General features: G+C 46.6%; 1 long non-coding RNA gene across 1 annotated transcript; it reads right to left on the reverse strand.

Annotated features, from left to right (window-relative positions):
* Window positions 1-8,564: 8,564 nt before the first annotated feature.
* Window positions 8,565-20,907, reverse strand: LOC144930954 (uncharacterized). The gene is made up of 3 exons (XR_013636471.1): window positions 20,653-20,907; window positions 10,919-11,053; window positions 8,565-9,127 (listed from the first exon to the last, which is right to left on the reverse strand). It is a non-coding gene; the product is annotated as an uncharacterized LOC144930954 (long non-coding RNA).
* Window positions 20,908-21,158: the final 251 nt, after the last annotated feature.

Consider the following 21,158-nt stretch of genomic DNA (forward strand, 5'->3'; position numbering starts at 1 on the left):
TTTGAAACAATGAAGTTTCCCTCCACGTGGCAGAAGCTATAAAAGGTCCTGGAAACATCTCCATTTTGCCTCCTTCCTGCTCAAACCTCTGGATTATGTGTTTATACCAATGGGAGCATTCTAACCAAGGGATGGAGGTCCTTCCAATGATTTGGAAGTAACCAGAGACTTAACAAGCCAGCAGTTTATTCCATCTCTGTTCCAAAGCTGATCTAAGAACTTTGCAATTACTGATTGTATTTGATTCCTTTAACCAATTTTAACTCTCATCTTTTTCTTTCTTTCTTTCTTTCCTTATATTTTAGATACTAAAGGATGGGCAACAGTGTGATTTTTGGTCTAAGATCTAAGTTAGATATTGACCTGGGTGTGTGGCTAGTCCTTTAGGATCAGAAGAACCCTTTTGTTTGATGAAATTGGTTTTGAATAACCACTCATCTTTAGGTCTAGTGTCTGGGTGTTGAATCCAGGACTGGAATACCTAAGGAGGCTGTATTTCTGTCTTCTTGTTAGCCAGTGTGGTGAGACCGAAGTTTACTTTTGTTGCTGGTTCGGTACATCTTATGGAAGAATAACCACCAGTTTTGGGCTGGTCAGCAGCTTGTCCTGAATTTGGTATTCTCAGTTGTGACCCACTGAGGCACAGTGACAACAAGGAATGAGGAGAGTCAGATTTTTCATACTACAGCTTTGTTTTTCTCTCTACCAATCCGGAAAAATAAAGGGAAAGTTGCAGCATACTTTATTTTGCTTGTATAAAGCGAATAGCTCGCATACTTGAGAATGAGCACTTAAGAGGCATCCATTCAACAGAAACGATCCTGTTTTTACATTTAAATGCAACTTTAAAATACTAATTAAATTCTGTTATTCACAATTCCCTTTTTACAGTTATATTTATATATTTACAGTTGTATTTCTTTGCTTATCAGTCATGTCATTTTCCATTTGGCAAGGTCTGACTTCTAACCACTCCCATACCAAACACATTAGAAATGAACTGAAATGCATGGGCATAGTTTGGGGGGCAGAGGGCATTGCCCCCTGAAACTGCAAGCCTTGGGCAGGTGTAGAATTTGCCCCTCCCCCCACATGCAGCCCCATTGGTCTGACTGGAGCTGCCCCCTCCCCCAAATGTAGAAGTCAAATTACACCTAATGCAATGGTCTTCTTTTTGTGTGGTTTAACTTTTATTTACATAACACTTTGCCCTATTGATCTCTCATATTTTTGACTCCAGCATAAATCAAAGACATCAGAAAAGCTCTAAAAATACCAGTGCATTAGTTCTGTTGCTGAAGAAGCTGCAGAGGGGGCAGAAGAGATTAGTGTGTCTCCAGAGGCCGCAGTATACATAATGTCTATTCTTTAATAAAACGTTTTGAAGAGTGGTGGATAATAAAAATGAATTCTCTGGAACCTGCACAGTTGTCCACAATCAAGTTGTTTAAGTTCTAAAATAAATTTATTAGGCCTCAAATCTGACCTAAAAGCCTTTGCTTTGACAAAATTATTGGAGAAATTTTTCCAAAATGAGATTTTTTCCCCTCCCAGCTCTTTCAGTGTCACTTTGCTACCACAGTTGAGTTTTCCCCTTGTACGTACCAGAAAAGGGCTAGGATTATGTCCATCTTGAAGCAAACACTTGCAAAGGCTCTGATACAGCAAGCAGCTTGCTAAAATGGTTAGGGTTTTCTTTTTTTGGGGGGGTGGGGAATGATGAATGTCTACAGACACCACCAAACTGTTTGCTACAGCTGAGACAAGGTGGCCTTTGTCTCTAAGTAGGGTTGCCAGGTGTCCAGTTTTTTACCTCAATGCCTGGTCGAAAAGGGACCCTGGCAGCTCCAGTCAGCACCACTGACCGGGCTGTTAAAAGTCCGGTCGGTAGCGCAGCAGGACAGGCACCTGCGGGAAGCTGCTGGCATATCCCTCTGGCTCCTAGGCACAGGGGCGGCCACAGGAGCGCTGCGTGCTGCCTCTGCTCTGAGTGCCAGCTCTGCAGCTCCCATTGGCTGGGAACTGCGGCCAATGGGAACTGCGGGGGCAGTTCACGGAGCTAAGTGGCCATCCCTGCGCCTAGGAGCCAGAGGACATGTGCCGCTTCCAGGAGCTGCCTGAGGTAAGCGCTACCTGGAGCCCGCACCCTGAACCTCCTTCCGCACCCTAACCGATTGCCCCAGCACTGAGCCCCCTCCTGCACTCCAAACCCCTGGGCCCCTGCCCCAACCCAAAGCCTGCACAGCTCCCCCTCCCCCCACAGTACCCCAACCCTTTGCCCCAGCCCAGTGAAAATGAGTGATTGAGCGAGGGTGCAGGGAGAGCGAGCGACGGAGGGAGGGAGGAAGGATGGAGAGAGCATGGGGTGGGGCCTCGGGGCATGGGTGGGGCCTCGGGGCATGGGTGAGGCATTGGAATTCAGTTTTCTGCAAATAGAAATTTGGCAACTCTAGTTCTAAGACATGTAGGACAGGCTTGGTAATGGACTTCTTATAGAAGGCAGTAACCTGTTATGGGGTGAAGAGCAAAGGGTCTGAGCCAATGCCAACAGAGGTGATGGTTGTATAGTTGGTGGCAAATGCTCAGAGTGGGGCCTGTTCCAACTACACCCTGAGCAGAGAATTAAACTATTACAATAATTAACTGCAGTGGGCTGTGAACTCCTCATACTCTGTAGTCAGATGGGAACTCTCAGGAGACCTGCATGTCCATGAGAGAGCCAGGAAGATGGGAGCTCCTGGGTAAGGCTTGTCAGAGCTACCATTCTTCTAGCAATGGAGGGCTGAATGGAACCATCAGTGCTGTTCCTTAGTCAGCCAGACACAAAACACTTCTAATCCTCTGCCTTGCTCTTCCAGCTCCCATCGGAGGATCCCAAAGTGCTTTCTCAGCATGAAAGCGTTAAGCCACAATGGCCCCGTGAGCTATGCAGAAGCCACATTTTACAGGTGGAAGAATAAAGGCAGAGACCTCAAGGCCAAAGTCTTCATAAGAGCATCTGTTTTGACACACCTAGGGCTTTCAGAGGGGCTGAGAATCCACGACTCCAATAAGAGGGGACGAAACCCTGGGTGTGCAGCTGCCAAAAATGAAGGCACCCCAAATGAGTGGATCTTGGACACACAGCAGGTCAGTGGCAGCAGAAGTAGGACTAGAGCTCAGCTCTCCCCCAACTTCAAGTCCATGACCCCTCCCAGCAAGCATGACCACCCCCAGCATGTCCAGAGCACCTCCCTGAACCCACAAACCAGACCTGCTGTTCTCAGGTCTGAACCACAGTCAATTCAAAAGTCTTGCTAATGCAGCATTACGGCAGAACACACAAGGGTAGCACATCATAGTGCCTCACACAGTGGGGCACAGACGCTGCAAGAACAGTGTCTCTGCCCACAGGAAGACCAAACATAGACAGTGACTCTGTTCTCCCATCCCAGCCTCTCTCTGAAGCAAAACACATCAAAGGCTGATCTGACTGTACAGCAGCCCAGATCAATTATCTCATCACTATGAAATAAGTCATGAGGGAGGGAGCATAGAACAAGTCCCACCCTTACAGAGCTCAAATGCAGAGATTTTCTGTGGCCTTATGTAACAGAAATATTTAAAACGGACATGATTGTACTGAATAAAATAGTCCAATCGACAACATCTTGTTATAGCTAGGTACCTACAGTGTGCCCATCACCTTAATGTGTGTGTGCTGTCCAGAGCTGTCTATCACAGACACGCACATAATTGTGCTTTTCTCTCCTACCCCACTCCAAAGGTTTGGAAAACTAAACAGAAGCATCAAGATTTACATTTCATTTTGTGCCTAATTCGATGAAAAGTACTAGAGCTCCCACAATGTTGTAATGGTTCCAAAGCTACAGAATACACCCGCCCATGACCTACGTCTTTCTTTCAGTTCTCCTTGTGGAAGTCTGCAGGTTTCTGTGATGGGGAAGCAGGATGTAATTTGTCTTGAATCAGGCCCTTTACAATACCATGGTATTACAGCCAAGCCCAGGCCAGCCAAAACAAACCCCAGGACCAGAGCTAGATGAAAAAAAATCTTTTTTTCCCTTATAGGAAATTTTGACTCTTCATTGAAAACCCAAAACTGAAATGTTGTTTGACTTATAGCTGAATTGGATTTTACATTGCAGATTTTACATTGAAAATGGACACCAAAACAATTTCCAGACAGAAACAGTGACTTGTTTTTTAGAGTGTCCCTACATTTGCTAAATACTACCCTATCTCAATCCCTCTGTCCTCTGGGTAGAACTACTAAGGCCTTGTCTACACCATGAAATTAGGTTGAATTTATGGAAGTCGGTTTTGTAGAAAGCGTTTTTATACAGTTGATTGTGTGTGTCCCCACACAAATGCTCTAAGTGCATGTAGTCGGCGGAGTGTGCCCACAGTAGTGAGGCAACCATCGACTTCTGGAGCGTTGCACTGTGGGTGGCTATCCCACAGTTTCCGCAGTCTCCACCGCCCATTTGAATTCTGGGTAGAAATCCCAATGCCTGATGGGGCTAAAACATTGTCGCGGGTGGTTCTCGGTACATATCGTCAGGCCCCCCTTCCCTCACTCCCTCCATGAAAGCAACGGCAGACAATCGTTTCGCGCCTTTTTTCCTAGGTTACCAGTGCGGACGCCATACCATGGGAAGCATGGAGCCCGCTCAGCTCACCGTATATCTCCTGGATGCTGGCAGACGTGCTACTGCATTGCTACACAGCAGCAGCTTATTGCCTTTTGGCAGCAGACAGTGCAGTATACTGGTAGCCGTCATCGATGAGGTCGGGGTGTCTGGGCAAACATGGGAGTGACTCAGCCAGGTCATTTCCCTTTTAAGTTTAGTCTCATGGTGATTCAGTCCTACCTGCAGTCAGGAGAAGACTATGGCCAGCAGTCATACTGCACCGTCTTCTGCCGAGCACCCAGGAGATGACGATGGCTAGCAGTCATACTGCACAGTCCGCTGCCAGCAAGTTGTATAAAGATAGATGAAGTGGATCAAAACAAGAAATAGACCAGATTTGTTTTGTATTCATTTTCTCCTCTCTCCCTCCATGAAATCAACGGCCTGCTAAACCCAGTTTTGAGTTCTATCCTTGAGGTTTTGAGTTCTATCCTTGAGGGGGCCATTCCGGTTCTTGCAAAGCCACCCCCTTTGTTGATTTTAATTCCCTGTAAGCCAACCCTGTAAGCCATGTTGTCAGTTGCCCCTCCCTCCGTCAGAGCAATGGCAAACAATCATTTTGCGCCCTTTTCCCTGGATTGCCCGAGCAGACGCCATAGCACAGCAAGCATGGAGCCCATTCAGCTCACCGCAGCAGTTATGACCATTGAATCATAGAATATCAGGGTTGGAAGGGACTTCAGGAGGTCATCTAGTCCAACCCCCTGCTCAAAGCAGGACCAATCCCCGACTAAATCATCCCAGCCAGGGCTTTGTCAAGCCTGACCTTAAAAACTTCTAGGGAAGGAGATTCCACCACCACCTTCCTAGGTAACGCATTCCAGTGTTTCACCACCCTCCTAGTGAAAAAGTTTTTCCTAATATCCAACCTAAACCTCCCCCACTGCAACTTGAGACCATCACTCCTTGCTCTGTCATCTGCTACCACTGAGAACAGTCTAGAGCCATCCTCTTTGGAACCCCCTTTCAGGTAGTTGAAAGCAGCTATCAAATCCCCCCTCATTCTTCTCTTCTGAAGACTAAACATCCCCAGTTCCCTCAGCCTCTCCTCATAAGTCATGTGTTCCAGTCCCCTAATCATTTTTGTTGCTGTCTGCTGGACTCTTTCCAATTTTTCCACATCCTTCTTGTAGTGTGCGGCCCAAAACTGGACACAGTACTGCAGATGAGGCCTCACCAATGTCGAACAGAGGGGAACGATCACATCCCTCGATCTGCTGGCAGATACCGGCTTCAAGCTAGACATGGAGCCATTGATCACTACCTGTTAAGCCCGACAATCTAGCCAGCTTTCTATCCACCTTATAGTCCATTCATCCAGCCCATACTTCTTTAACTTGCTGGCAAGAATACTTTGGGAGACCGTGTCAAAAGCTTTGCTAAAGTCAAGGAACAACATGTCCACCGCTTTCCCCTCATCCACAGAGCCAGTTATCTTGTCATAGAAGGCAATTAGATTAGTCAGGCATGACTTGCCCTTGGTGAATCCATGCTGACTGTTCCTGATCACTTTCCTCTCCTCTAAGTGCTTCAGAATTGATTCCTTGAGGACCTGCTCCATGATTTTTCCAGGGACTGAGGTGAGGCTGAATTGTCTGTAGTTCCCAGGATCCTCCTTCTTCCCTTTTTTAAAGATGGGCACTACGTTAGCCTTTTTCTAGTCATCCGGGACTCCCCCGATCGCCATGAATTTTCAAAGATAATGGCCAATGACTCTGCAATCACATCTGCCAACTCCTTTAGCACTCTCGGATGCAGCGCATCCGGTCCCATGGACTTGTGCTTGTTCAGCTTTTCTAAATAGTCCCGAACCACTTCTTCTCCACAGAGGGCTGGTCGCTTTCTCCCCATGCTGTGCTGCCCAGTGCAGTAGTCTGGGAGCTGACCTTGTTCATGAAGAAGGAGGCAAAAAAAGCATTGAGTACATTAGATTTTCCACATCCTCTGTCACTAGGTTGCCTCCCTCATTCAGTAAGGGGCCCACAATTTCCTTGACTTTCTTCTTGTTGCTAACATACCTGAAGAAACCCTTCTTGTTACTCTTAACATCTCTTGCTAGCTGCAACTCCAGGTGTGATTTGGCCTTCCTGATTTCACTCCTGCATCCCCAAGCAATATTTTTATACTCATCCCTGGTCATTTGTCCAATCTTCTACTTCTTGTAAGCTTCTTTTTTGTATTTAAGATCAGCAAGGATTTCACTGTTAAGCCAAGCTGGTCGCCTGCCATATTTACTATTCTTTCTACACATTGTGATGGTTTGTCCCTGTAACCTCCATAAGGATTCTTTAAAATACAGCCACTTCTCCTAGACTCCTTTCCCCCTCATGTTATTCTCCCAGGGGATCTTGCCCATCAGTTCCCTGAGGAAGTCAAAGTCTGCTTTTCTGAAGTCCAGTGTCTGTATTCTGCTGCTCTCCTTTCTTCCTTGTGTTAGGATCCTGAACTCAACCATTTCATGGTCACTGCCTTCCAGGTTCCCATCCACTTTTGCTTCCCCTACTAATTCTTGTAAACACCTTGCGCATTATCGTGCAGTTTATGCACAATCAGCACCTGAAAAACCAGGCGAGGAGACGACGGCAGCGCGGTGATGAGGATACGAACACAGATTTCTCTAAAACCACGGTCCCTGGCAATTTGGAGATCATGGTGTTAATGGGGCAGGCTCAGGCCATGGAACGCCGATTCTGAGCTCAGGAAACAAGCACAGACTGGTGGGACTGCATAGTGTTGCGGGTTTGGGATGATTCCCAGTGGCTGCGAAACTTTCGCATGCCTAACGGCACTTTCATGGAACTTTGTGATTTGCTTTCCCCTGGCCTGAAGCACAAGAATACCAAGAGAAAAGCAGCACTCACAGTTCACAAGCGAGTGGCAATAGCCCTGTGGAAGCTTGCAATGCCAGACAGCTACCGGTCAGTTGGTAATCAATTTGGAGTGGGAAAATCTACTGTGGGGGTTGCTCTGATGCAAGTAGCCAACACAATCATTAAGCTGCTGCTATCTAAGGTAGCGACTCTGGGAAACTTGCAGGTCATAGTAGATGGCTTTGCTGCACTGGAATTCCCTAACTGTGGTGGGGCTATAGACAGAATGCATATCCCTATCTTGGGATCGGACCACCAGGGCAGCCAGTACATAAACCGCAAGGGGTACTTTTCAATGGTGCTGCAAGCACTGGTGGATCACAAGGGATGTTTCACCAACATCAACGTGGGATAGTCGGGAAAGGTTCATGAAGCTCACGTCTTCAGGAACACTGGTCTGTTTAAACGGCTGCAGGAAGAGATTTACTTCCCAGACCAAAAAATAACTGTTGGGGATGTTGAAATGCCTATAGTTATCCTTGGTGACCCAGCCTACCCCTTAATGACCTGACTCATGAAGCCGTACACAGGCAGCCTGGACAGTGGTAAGGAGCTGTTCAACTATAGGCTGAGCAAGTGCAGAATGGTGGTAGAGTGTGCATTTGGACATTTAAAGGGTCGCTGGCGCAGTTTACTGACTCGCTCAGACCTCAGCAAAACCAATATTCCCATTGTTATTGCTGCTTGCTGTGTGCTCCACAATCTGTGTGAGTGTAAGGGGGAGACATTTATGGTGTGGTGGGAGGTTGATGCAAATCACCTGGCTGCTGAATACGCGCAGCCTGACACCAGGGCAGTTAGAAGAGCACAGGAGGGCGTGGTGCACATCAGAGAAGCTTTGAAAACCAGTTTCCTGACTGGCCAGGGTACTGTGCGACTCTTCTTTTTGTTTCTCCTTGATGAAAACCCGCCCCCTTGGTTGCCTCTAAATTCCCTGTAAGCCACCCACCCTCCCCCCTTCGATCACAGCTTGCTTGCAAAGGAAATAAAGTCACTATCATTTTAAAACCATGTATTCTTTATTAATTGATTATAAAAATAGGGAGATAACTCACAAGGTAGCCTGGGTGGGGTGTGGGAGGAGGGTAGGAGGGAAGGCAAAGGCCACTGTAAAACTTGTTGAATGCCAGCCTTCTGTTGCTTGGGCTGTTCACTGGGGTGGAGTGGTTGGGTGCCCGGAGCCTCCCACCCTGTGTTCTTGGGCATCTGGGTGAGGAGGCTATGGAACTTGGGGAGGAAGGAGGGCGGTTAAGCAGGGGCTGCAGCGGCAGGTGTGATCCTGCTGCCGTTCATGAACCTCCACCAGATGCCGGAGCATGACCGTTTGATCCCGCAGTAGCCCCCGCATTGCCTCATGCCTCCTCTGATCTTTCTGCCGCCACCTCTCCTCACGTTCATCGTCCACTGTCCTGTACGCTGCTATTGTGTCCCTCCACACAGCTCTGTCAATGCCGGACGACTGCATGAGCTCGGAGAACATTTCATCGCGCCTGCGTTTTTTTTGCTGCCTTGTCTGAGATAGCCTTTGGGACGGAGGAGGGAGGCTTGAAACATTTGCAGTTGCTGGAGGAAAAAAAGGGAATGAAGTATTTAAAAAGATACATTTTACAGAACAATGGCTATACTCTTTCACGGTGAACAACACTATTCATATTACATAGCACATGTGATTTTGGTACAAGGTCACATTTTGCATCTTATATTGAGTGCCTGTGGCTTTGGTGTTAGAGATTGTTAGGATATAGATATTCAGGCCTGTCTGTACAGGCCTGAACTTTAAGAATTTAGGTGTATTCTTATCACTTGGCTAGTCAGAGGTATAAAAGAAAGAATCAAAATCACTGTCTGCCAATGTAAGGTCCTTCTCTTACTGTGACAGTCTGGGGCCCTGTTCTTAGGCTAAGGTCTTTGGCTAAGCGACAGAGGCAGCCATAAGCTGGGAAGCGACCGGTCACATCCCCACATTCCAAAGTAGTCACATGGAAAGAAGGTGCTATTGGGCTGTTAGGAATACAATCCTGTCCTGATAGTGCCTATCAGCTCCAGAGAAAGGGAAGTGCCTAGAAAATGTAAAAGAAAACTTAGTTTGATAGCACCCTGTCTGGCAAGAACTCACTTATCAATACTGGGATGTGAAATCCTCACTTCTGTATTGTCTTGCCATTATAGTTCCCACTTTGCTATTGTTTGTCCGTATAATCTCTGTGTGGTTCTGTGATTGTTCCTGTCTGCTGTATAATTAATTTTGCTGGGTGTAAACTAATTAAGGTGGTGGGATATAATTGGTTACATAATCATGTTACAATATTTTAGGATTGGTTAAGGTATAGCTAAGAATATTACTATATAAATTAGGGGCAAACAGGAAGTAAGTTGGGATTCGGAAATAAGGAAAAGAAACTTGTATTTAAGCTTGCTGGAAGTTCACCCCAATAAACATCGAATTGTTTGCACCTTCGGACTTCGGGTATTGTTGCTCTCTGTTCATGTGAGAAGGACCAGGGAAGTGGGAGAGTGAAGGAATAAGCTCTCTAACAGAGATCACACATGCAGGGCCGGGCAACAGAATCCGGCTTGCAGGCGGCCATGGTAAGCCATAGTCTTTCGGCTTCTGCAACCTTCATAACAGCAGCCCCCTCCTTTCCCATACCAAGTAAAGCACGTTGAGTTGGCCATTTAGTGCTGCAGTTTTCCTGTTAATGTGCAGCAGCACAAACCAAACTAACCCCCTCCCCCCATCCAATTCTCTGGGATGATCGCTTTTCCTCTCCCCCCACCGCGTGGCTGGTATCAGGGAAGATCCCTGCTAGCCAAACGCGAACAGCTCAGCGCCAATGCTCTTCCCCTCCCCACTTTGTTAACTGCAGGGAGGATTTCTTTTCAGCCACAGGCAAACAGCCCAGTAGGAACAGCCACCTCTGAATGTCTCCTTAATTAAATTCCCCTATTTCAACCAGGTTATCATGAACAATATCACTCTCCTGAGGATAACACAGAGAGATAAAGGACGGATGTTGCTTGAATGCCAGCAAACACCGGGACCATACGCTGCCAGGCTTTGTCATGCAATGATACCAGATTACTTGCTACTAGCATGGCATGGTAAAGTGTCCTACCATGGAGGACGGAATAAGGCTGCTCTGCCCAGAAACCTTCTGCAAAGGCTTTGGGAGTACCTCCAGGAGAGCTTCATGGAGATGTCCTTGGAGGATTTCCGCTCCATCCCCAGACATGTTAACAGTCTTTTCCAGCAGCAGTACTGGCCACAAATGCATCCCAAGTCCTCAGGGCTACTTAATCATTAAAAAACACTTGCTTTTATAACATGTATTATATTTTAAAAGGTACACTCACCAGAGGTCCCTTCTCCAGCTTGTTTGGGTTGGGAGGGTATTTCAGTCAGGGTGATAAAAAGATCCTGGCTGTTGGAGAGAACGGTGTACTGTGTGCTCTCCCCAAGCTCGTCCTCCTTCTCCTCATCTTGCTCGTCTGCAAAATCATAGAATCATAGAATATCAGGGTTGGAAGGGACCCCAGTAGGTCATCTAGTCCAACCCCCTGCTCAAAGCAGGACCAATTCCCAGTTAAATCATTCCAGCCAGGGCTTTGTCAAGCCTGACCTTAAAAACCTCTAAGGAAGGAGATTCTACCACCTCCCTAGGTAACGCATTCCAGTGTTTCACCACCCTCTTAGTGAAAAAGTTTTTCCTAATATCCAATCTAAACCTCCCCCACTGCAACTTGAGACCATTACTCCTCGTTCTGTCATCTGCTACCATTGAGAACAGTCTAGAGCCATCCTCTTTGGAACCCCCTTTCAGGTAGTTGAAAGCAGCTATCAAATCCCCCCTCATTCTTCTCTTCTGCAGGCTAAACAATCCCAGCTCCCTCAGCCTCTCCTCATAACTCATGTGTTCCAGTCCTCTAATCATTTTTGTTGCCCTTCGCTGGACTTTCTCCAATTTATCCACATCCTTCTTGAAGTGTGGGGCCCAAAACTGGACACAGTACTCCAGATGAGGCCTCACCAATGTCGAATAGAGGGGAACGATCACGTCCCTCGATCTGCTCGCTATGCCCCTACTTATACATCCCAAAATGCTATTGGCCTTCTTGGCAACAAGGGCACACTGCTGACTCATATCCAGCTTCTCGTCCACTGTCACCCCTAGGTCCTCAGGCATGGCGGAGAGTACCCCATCATCGGAGTCCACGGACGGGGTGGGGTAGTGGTGGCAGCCCCCCCTAGAATTGCATGCAGCTCAGCGTAGAAGCGGCATGTTTGGGGCTCTGTCCTGGAGCGTCTGTTTGATTCTTTGGTTTTCCAGTATGCTTGTCTGAGCTCCTTAAGTTTCACGCAGCACTGTGTTGAGTCCCTGATGTAGCCTCTGTCCCTCATGGCCTTGGAGATTTTTTGAAATGTTTTGGCATTTCGTCTTTTGGAATGTAGTTCTGATAGCATGGATTCCTCTCCCCATACAGCGATCAGATCCAGTAGCTCCTGTTCAGTCCATGCTGGAGCTCTTTCAATTCTGGGACTGCATAGTCACCTGTGCGGATGAGCTTGCCTGGCCAAACAGGAAATGAGCTTCAAAAGTTCCTGGGGCTTTTCCTGTACACCTGTCCAGTGCATCCAAGTTCAGAGTGCTGTCCAGAGCGGTCACAGTGGTGCACTGTGGGATAGCTCGCAGAGGTCAATACCTTCGAATTGCGTCCACACTAACCCTAATTCAAAATGGCGATGTCGATTTCAGCGCTAATCCCCTTGTTGGGGAGGAGTACAGAAATCAGTTTTATGTTGAAAAAATGGCTTTGTTGTGTGGACGGATGCAGGGTTAATTCGGATTTAACGCTGCTAAATCCGACAAACTCGTAGCGTAGACCAGGCCTAAGGCTTACACATGGAGATAAATATCATTCAACTAAAATTAGGATAAAACTTATCACAATAGGGATTTTCAGAATCATTCAGCATTGGCCTAACCGCTCCCTTTGACAGCAATGGGATTTTTATCTTTGACATCAATGGGGAGCAGAGATAGGCCAACACTGTGCATTTTTGAAATCCCGTCTTTAATATTTAGCATATTAAAGATTTCAAGACAGAGGAAGGTTATGGCTGAAAGTATTGCTTCTTGCTCCCTTAAAACTGGGACCACAACTGTGACATCAAGGTTACCTGAGATGCCTACATAGAATTAGATGCTTTACCACATACATTCTTGCTCTATCAGTCAAGCAAGGAGAAAGAATAGAATTTTGGCCTAGGACTCACTAGCCGAGATTCTCATCTTTCTCAAAAGTACAGGGATCCTCCACTAGCATTCTCCATTATACCTTCCCTGCAACTCCAGGCATCAGGCAATGGTGAGACTGGGTGCTTTCCATTTTTTGTTACTCAGCACTTGGCTACCTACGAGTATCTCCTCTTTCCCCATTGCACCCTCTGTATTTTCTAGGAGCAGAAGCAAACAGACAGGGGAGAAAGGAGTGAGATTTCTATCCTCATTCCTAGAAGCACTGCACCTGGAAAGTGAGATTCCTGGAGCCAACCCTATTATGAATATCTAGATGGAGTAGATTCTCAAAACCAGACAGACAGTCTCATGAACCTGTGTACAGGCCCATTCCCCAAAGTGCTTAGTAATATTGATCCCCAAGGTCTTCTCCAACAGAGCCAACAGGCTTCATCAAGAAGGAATGTTCCTTTGGGCAGCATCTCCTCCCATGATGCTACTCTCACAAGCACTGACTAAGTTGCAGATGCATTATAAAGGGCCTCAGACTCCTCCCCTTCCCAGAAGTCTTTGCTCGGAATTCGACAAGCAAGTCTTCCTTCCCCCACTCAGGCTGGGATGCTTGCTGCTCTGCCTCAACCTCCCAAGTCCATCCTCTAGGCAAGGACAAATCTCCCATGGGCCATTTCCTCCGACCACTAAAGCTTAATAGTAATGAGGTAAAAGGGCAGACTTGAGCCACTCTGCTCTCCTGGCCTTAAACAAACAGGGAGCATCAGTCCACCTTCCTAGGACGCATGGTCTGTCCTGCCCTAAGACTGCTCCCTCCTCCCCAGTGGCAGCTCATTCTGGCTCCCCATTCAAGATTACACTGTCATCACCTGCTCACTACAGTTACCAAGCACAAGCAGAAGGACCAGAGACACTTGCATTTGAACTCCACTTGAGCTCTGTTCATATCAAAACTCTCTCAGCAATTGTTAGTAACACTAGAAGGAAATCCTGTACCCTGGAGCTGGACAGCTGCACTTGGAAAATTAACACCCTTTCCTTAATACTCTTCCCCTTCTTTCCCAGGAAGCAATGGGAGAGATCCACAAGATGCATACAAGGCTATTCAGCACTTGATACTGCATTATGTGACCCAGCTATCCATGCTCAATAGCAGCTCTCACCCCAAAACGTCCACGCTGAACCAGCACTTGTGCAGCAAGGTGCTATTCAGTGTGAGCAGAAGTATTATGGTCAGAGTATTGCCAAGTGTTTTCAGCTCACAAGAAGTAATTTTTAAGCCAGAGATTTTTTTTAAATTGAGGGTTCTTTTTATTTGCCTTCAGGTTTCTGAATGTCTAGGATAAAGACATGACCTGAGTGTAAGCTAGCACAGTGGGGTACTGATCCATGATTGGTTCACCTACATGACACCACACTACAAATAAAGAAGAAGAAGAACCCTGAGAGCTGAGATTCTCACCTAATCACCTGCCTCCAGGAGCTGGTACTTTAAGAAATGCATTAAATATCATGAGTGTAGGCAACATTGCGATCTGGCCCATATTTGTTACCTGACACATTGAGGGTGAAATCCTGGCCCCAGTGATGCCACTGGGAGTTTCGCTATTGACTTAAGTGGGGCTGGGATTTCACCCAAATCTCCTTGGCTTGAGTTTCCCCTACTGGCTAATGAATTTAGTCTTCTTTTGAAAGGAAGAAGAGACCAGCCGGAGACATGTGGCCTTCCTTGATCTGCATAGATTGTTATCCCTGCAGTCCAGCTGATCTTGTTTTGATGTGAATTGTCTAATTGCAAACTCCCTGCACCTTGCTCTGAACAACAGGAACTCTTGCTGTTTAAGGCAACATCAGTTAACAAGATCTGCCAGTGTTTAAAGCTGATTTCCCCCCCCCCCCCCCCCCGATATCAAAACTCAGCTGGCAGGACTGATTCCATGTTTGGGGAGAGGGGCAGAGGAGTTGTCTTTGAAAATGATACGATGTGGCTGCCGTTGTGTCTTCATTTCAAATAATTCTAAGTTTTGGATAGAAAATTAAAATCCTATTTGCATGCTGCTTTGTAATGATAGCCTCTGGCAATATATACCCTAATTCTCACTGAGGTTAGATATTGTGACTTGTCTGTATAAGTCATGCATGACAGATTGACACCAGTGTTTTCATATATTCAACATGAAAAAGGCGTAAACACTTTTGAAATCATACTATGCTCATCCTTTTAAAAAAAAAAAGGATAAAGGATTTTTTGACTGTGGGTGTGATACCCTGGCATCCCCTTATTCACCATACACTGTCCTGCTGGTAATAGCTGATCTAAAGTGATCATCAAGTTGGGCCATTTCCAGCACAAATCCTGCAGTTTCCACGGTATGCATCTGATGAAGTGAGCTGTAGCTCACGAAAGCTCATGCTCAAATAAATTGGTTAGTCTCTAAGTATGCACATTGTAGGGAGAGTTGTCACTTTGGATGGGCTATTACCAGCAGAAGAGTGAGTTTGTGTGTGGGGGGTGAGAAAACCTGGATTTGTGCTGGAAATGGCCCAACTTGATGATCACTTTAGATAAGCTATTACCAGCAGGACAGTGGGGTGGGAGGAGGTATTGTTTTATGATCTCTGTGTGTATATAAAGTCTGCTGCAGTTTCCACGGTATGCATCCGATGAAGTGAGCTGTAGCTCACGAAAGCTCATGCTCAAATAAATTGGTTAGTCTCTAAGGTGCCACAAGTACTCCTTTTATTTTTAGAAGGAGTCAGAAACTAGCTTGTTCACAGAAGTACAGTAAAGTTAGTTTACACAAACTGTAAGATTATAAAAAGCAGAACAAAATGTAATGCTCTTATATTGCTCCATTTAAGGCACCTAATGCATTTTAGATCTGGGACAAATTTCCTTAGATGGGGCCCACTTTCTAGTAAAGGCAGAAGATCATTATTCACGCACAAGAGGAGATGGGGACACAGTTCGGAGAAATAGGCAGACTGCAATGATACAAGAGGCTCTCCTTAGAAAAAACGATAACTGAGTATGATGAGGCAGTGGGAGCCTTTTGGTGAGTTGCCAATCAGGTGCAAGAGTGAAGGATCTCTTGTAGCGTCCAGACGAACCTTGAGAGTGCTCTGTGGAGGAATCTATGGCACCTACTCACCAATGATGCAGGGAAGTGTCAGAAAGAGGGAGCTAAATTTAGGTTACTAGGAAGAAGGCTTAAATTTACAGCTTCCACAATAACTTCCTCTTAAATGCTCCTGGCTCAACACACAAGGAACTCCCAGGGTCTCCATGGATGAGAAGATGTTGTAAAGAGGCACAGGTTGTTCATTAGACACTGCAGAAATCATAGGGAGAGGGACAGCTTGTACAGAAGAGCTGGGGTTCCACTTTAACCAGACTGCTTACTCATAAAGTAAAAAGTGTATACCAGGGAAATTCCAATTTGCTCAGATCTGAAGCTTTACAGCCCTGCCCTTATGTCTCATCTTGACCTGACCAGACTACCCGTCCACTGCTGCTGGTGGAAGGACAGTTCAGTCCTATGTCACTGTGACAGGTTGGATCACAGAAACCCCTTGGGGGCTGCCAACTGATGTACCAAGACTACTTCTGCCCCTGCTTTCCCTGCCAGCTTGGGACTCCAGCACCCTGCCTGGTTGAGCCAGACACGCCAGTCTGCTCCAACACAGACCCAGGGTCTGAACCACATGCCCCAAAGCTGCAGACTTAACTGAAAGCAACTTAAGAAGTGTTCTTGTCTTTTAACTCTCAGATGTTCAACTCCCAATGGGGTCCAAACTCCAAATAAATCCGTTTTACCCTGAATAAAGCTTATACAGGGTAAACTCATAAATTATTCGCCTTCTATAGCACTGATAGAGAGATATGCACAGCTGTTTGCCCCCCCCCAGGTATTTATACATACCCTGGGTTAATTAATAAGTAAAAAGTGATTTTATTAAATACAGAATGTAGGATTTAAGTGGTTCCAAGTAGTAACAGACAGAACAAAGTGAATTACCAAGCAAAATAAAACAAAACACACAAGTCTAAGTCTAGTACAGTAACAAAACTGATTACAGATAAAATCTCACCCTCAGAGATGTTTCAATAAGTTTCTTTCACAGACTGGACTTCTTCCTAGTCTGGGCCCAATCCTTTCCCCTGGTACAGCCCTTGTTCCAGCTCAGGATCTTTTGCATAAGGCGGGAATCCTTTGTCCCTCTGCATTCCCACCCCTCCTTCTAAATGGAAAAACACCAGGTTAAAGATGGATTCCAGTTCAGATGACACGATCACATGTCACTGTAAGAACCCACTATCCACTTGCCAGCACACACTATACAGGAGGACTTACAAGTAAAACAGAGCCATCTACAGCCAATTGTCCTGGTTAATGGGAGCCATTAAGATTCCAAACCACCATTAATGGCCCCACACTTTGCATAACTACAATAGGACCTCAGAGTTATATTTCATATTTTTAGTTTCAGATACAAGAAAGATACATTTATACAAATAGGATGACCACGCTCAGTAGGTTATAAGCTTTGTAATGATACCTTACAAGAGACCTTTTGCATGAAGCATATTCCAGTTACATTATATTCACACTCATTAGCATATTTTTATAAAATCATATAGAGTGCAACTTCACAGTCACTTCCCTGCTTGTCCTCTTTGCTGAGGCTGCCATGGCAGTGGCATCTGTGAAGCGCACACACATCCACTGTGGAGCTGGAGCAAGACCAGCTCCTCTCTTAAAGGCAACTGTCACCTAGAGTGAAACATCTCTGAGGGTGAGATTTTATCTGTAATCGGTTTTGTTACTGTACTAGACTTAGACTTGCGTGTTTTATTTTATTTTGCTTGGTAATTCACTGTGTCACTTTCACACAGCAACCTGGGAGATGATATCCTAGCTCATTACCCATCCTGTCACCCATCTAGTCCTCTTGAATCTGGTTTCTCCAGCCCACTCACACACAGTAACGCAGATTCAAAGCAGTATTTAATCCAGCTGTAATGCAAAGGATAACTATTTCTCCTCAAGAGAATCTCCTCCATACGTCCACCACTCTCACACATCATACAGCTGACATTCTTGGCAACTGCTATTTCTTTTAAACCAACAACAACCTGTGTCCTAAACCAATCTGATTTGCCAGTGCCCTGCTCCATGAGTGATGCTTTTCACCAGGGCTAAGTGGGCCTAATATGCGACCATTGTGATCTGACAATGTTTGCCACCTGCTTAGCACTAATACAAATGACTGCAAAGTGCTGGAGAACGGAGATTCAAGCCCTCACTATGTTCTAAAAACTTCACCTAGTGGATAAAGCGCTGGCCTGTAATTCAGGAGTCCCAGCTCTGCTGCTAGCCTGCTGGGTGATCTTGGGCTGGTTGCTTGACCCACCTCTCTGTGCCTGTTTCCCAGATGCAAAATAATGATACTGACCTCCTTTGTAAAGTGCTTTATAAGGGCTGGGTATTATTTCAGATTGCCTCATTTAACTCTAAGTTGTGATCACTTCTCTCTGGAAGAAATAAAATCCTAATTCCTACCAGAAAATGTTGACCATAAAGATAGTTCATAATACCAAGTTACACTAACGTTCTTTGCAGTCCACTCCTGCCTCTCCCCATACACACTGGCCTTAACACTGCATAAAAGCACTGCCATGTGACCCTGGTGAAAAACCACCGAAAGACACTTTCTTCACACATTGAACAAGGGTCTGTGTTAGAATCAGGAAGCCAGTATCATCCTTAAAACTACTCTGCCCCTGCTATACTGTAGTGCTTAGAACCTTCCCCAACCCTGCCAGCCTGGCTTTTTACTCCAGATTTAAAGAGAACAGTGCAATTATGCTCATAAGCACCTCCAGCTCCCAGCATGAGAAATGAAGAAGTCCCTCCACATCCAAACTAGACAGCCTACTTCTCCCATTTTAAGATGGTTCGGTGGAGTTCCTACAGCAAGTTTTTTTACACTAGTACTTGAGATTTTTTTTCTGCAGGGCTAATACATTACAAATTGGTCTGGCGAGGTCCTGTGTCCCAGTCAAGGCCATGAGACCCCCTACTACGCCATTTCACTCTCTTTAATCTCTTTAATTCTCCATTAGTATGACCCAAACAAACACAAACTGCAATCATTCCTGCCAGCAACTGGACAGGAGTACCCATCAACACTGCTCCTTCATTGGCCAAAGGAGTTACTGTTGAGTAGTAGGAGGCTCCCCACTCTGTGCTACAACAAATATTTTCCCAATAGGGGGTGCTATCGTTATCAGCTAGCATCATACATTGAACCACATGCATCAGAAGGCACAGCATGGCATATTTTTCCTTCCTTCTAAACTTTGCCATACCTATGACTATCTGTCTTCCAGTCCTGGCACATTCTGAGGAGGGACTGCCAGATACCCTGAATGCTCTGGGTCTGGGACATGGTCACGTGTAGAGTTAGTCACAAAACTTCTGAAAGAACAGTGTTCCATCAGAAAATGTGTCAATTTAAATGAATTTTTTTATGGGAAAAAGTCAAAATGAATCATTCTGATGATGTCAAATTGTTTCATTTCAACTTTATTGTTTCAGTGCATTTCATTAAAATTAAGTTTAATATAATATATGAGTAATAATCTGATATGTATATAAAACATTTATATTATAATGTTTCAACACTAAACCAGTAGACATTTTGAAATGGTAAGTGCTTGGAAATCTCAAGGGGACAGCAGGGGAAGCCTGATCCCCCATTTCCCCAAAACTTGTGGAATCATTTACACCCATGCAAAGTGAGAGAGAAGCACTCATCTTTCTGATCTGAAAGAATTTTGCACAGCCTTAGTGACTGCACAGGTACAAAGCAGTGGAGAATCAGAGCCATTATCTTTTGCCCTGACTTATCACTCCAGCAAGGGCAAAGGTTTCTCTCTCTCTCTCTGCAGCTCCAGTGGAAGGAATCATCTTTCCTCTAGGGCACTGGACAGAAAAACCTGATTCATTTTATTAGTACAAGAATAGCCCAGTGTCTCCACCAAGCTGATCTACTTGTAGGACATCCTAAGAACCTGGCCCAGAGCCTGGATTGTCATCCTTAGATTACTTAGAGCAAATGTCCCAACTTTCCACAAATCACTGCCCATTTCATTTTGTGGTGATTTCTGTCAAGTTCTCACAGCCCCAAATAGAATTTATAACTTTAAAAAACCTGGAAAGGATTTTGACTAGAATTCTCAAACCAGGAAACAACACCCTTGTGCTCTCTTTCTTCCCTGGGAATTGCTTTTTTAAGAGTCAACCTGTCTTTGGAGCGGAGCTGCTAAGTGAACCCGGGGAAGCACATGTATTCAGTGAGAACTCTTGTGTGGGTCTTTGGGACAATTTCGAATTTCAGAGCCAAACAGTACAATCCAGAGGGGATTTAAATGACGTCAGAGAAGCCGCAAGCTGTTTCAGCAGGCCCATCCCAGAGACCCAGACTTCTCTCGGAGTGTATTTTACAACCAGTTATGGAGCAAATACTTTAGACATAAGCGAGCCGAAGAGGGAGTAAAGAGACAGCAGAAAACCAAGCCTTGTGAGGTCTGTGCAGTCCCGCTCGGGGGTGACTCGAGGGGACTGGGGAAATGAACTGGAGCCAGGGGACAACCTGCCTGAGCACTGGAGTGAGCAGGAGCTAGGGGCAAAGGAAACCCCTGCCCTTTGATTAAAGCAAACCAGCATCAGCACCTACCCAGCAGAGCCCAGACAGCCCTGTAAAGCCCCAGGGTGAGCACAGGCGATGTACACACGCTCCGGGAAGGGGAGCTGCTCTCTCTCACACACCTACCTTTTCAGCACCGGCTTTTTCCTCTCTTTCATGGCATAAACGCCTCCCGTCTGCAGCATGACAAGCCTGGGACACAACCCACCGCCAGGAGAAAGTTCTCTCTGCTCTTCCTGGCACGCGGTGGGGCGGCGGGGAGGAACCCCAGACTCCCAAGGGAAACAGGGCAGCCTGGATCCCACCGAGGCCGCCCTGCCCCGGGACGGGAAGGGGGAAAAGCCCCGACGCTGCTGCAAGCCGTGGCACGAGCCCGCCCCCTCCTGCGGCCGGCCCCAGCTGCCCCACGCCACGCGCCCGCCCCCTCCTGCGGCCGGCCCCGGCTGCCCCAAGTCACGCGCCCGCCCCCTCCTGCGGCCGGCCCCGGCTGCCCCACGCCACGCGCCCGCCCCCTCCTGCGGCCGGCCCCGGCTGCCCCACGCCTCGCGCCCGCCCCCTCCTGCCGCCGGCCCCGGCTGCCCCACGCCTCGCGCCCGCCCCCTCCTGCCGCCGGCCCCGGCTGCCCCACGCCT

The sequence above is a fragment of the Lepidochelys kempii genome, chromosome 11 (genome assembly GCF_965140285.1).
Source record: "Lepidochelys kempii isolate rLepKem1 chromosome 11, rLepKem1.hap1, whole genome shotgun sequence".
NCBI lineage: Eukaryota > Metazoa > Chordata > Testudines > Cheloniidae > Lepidochelys > Lepidochelys kempii.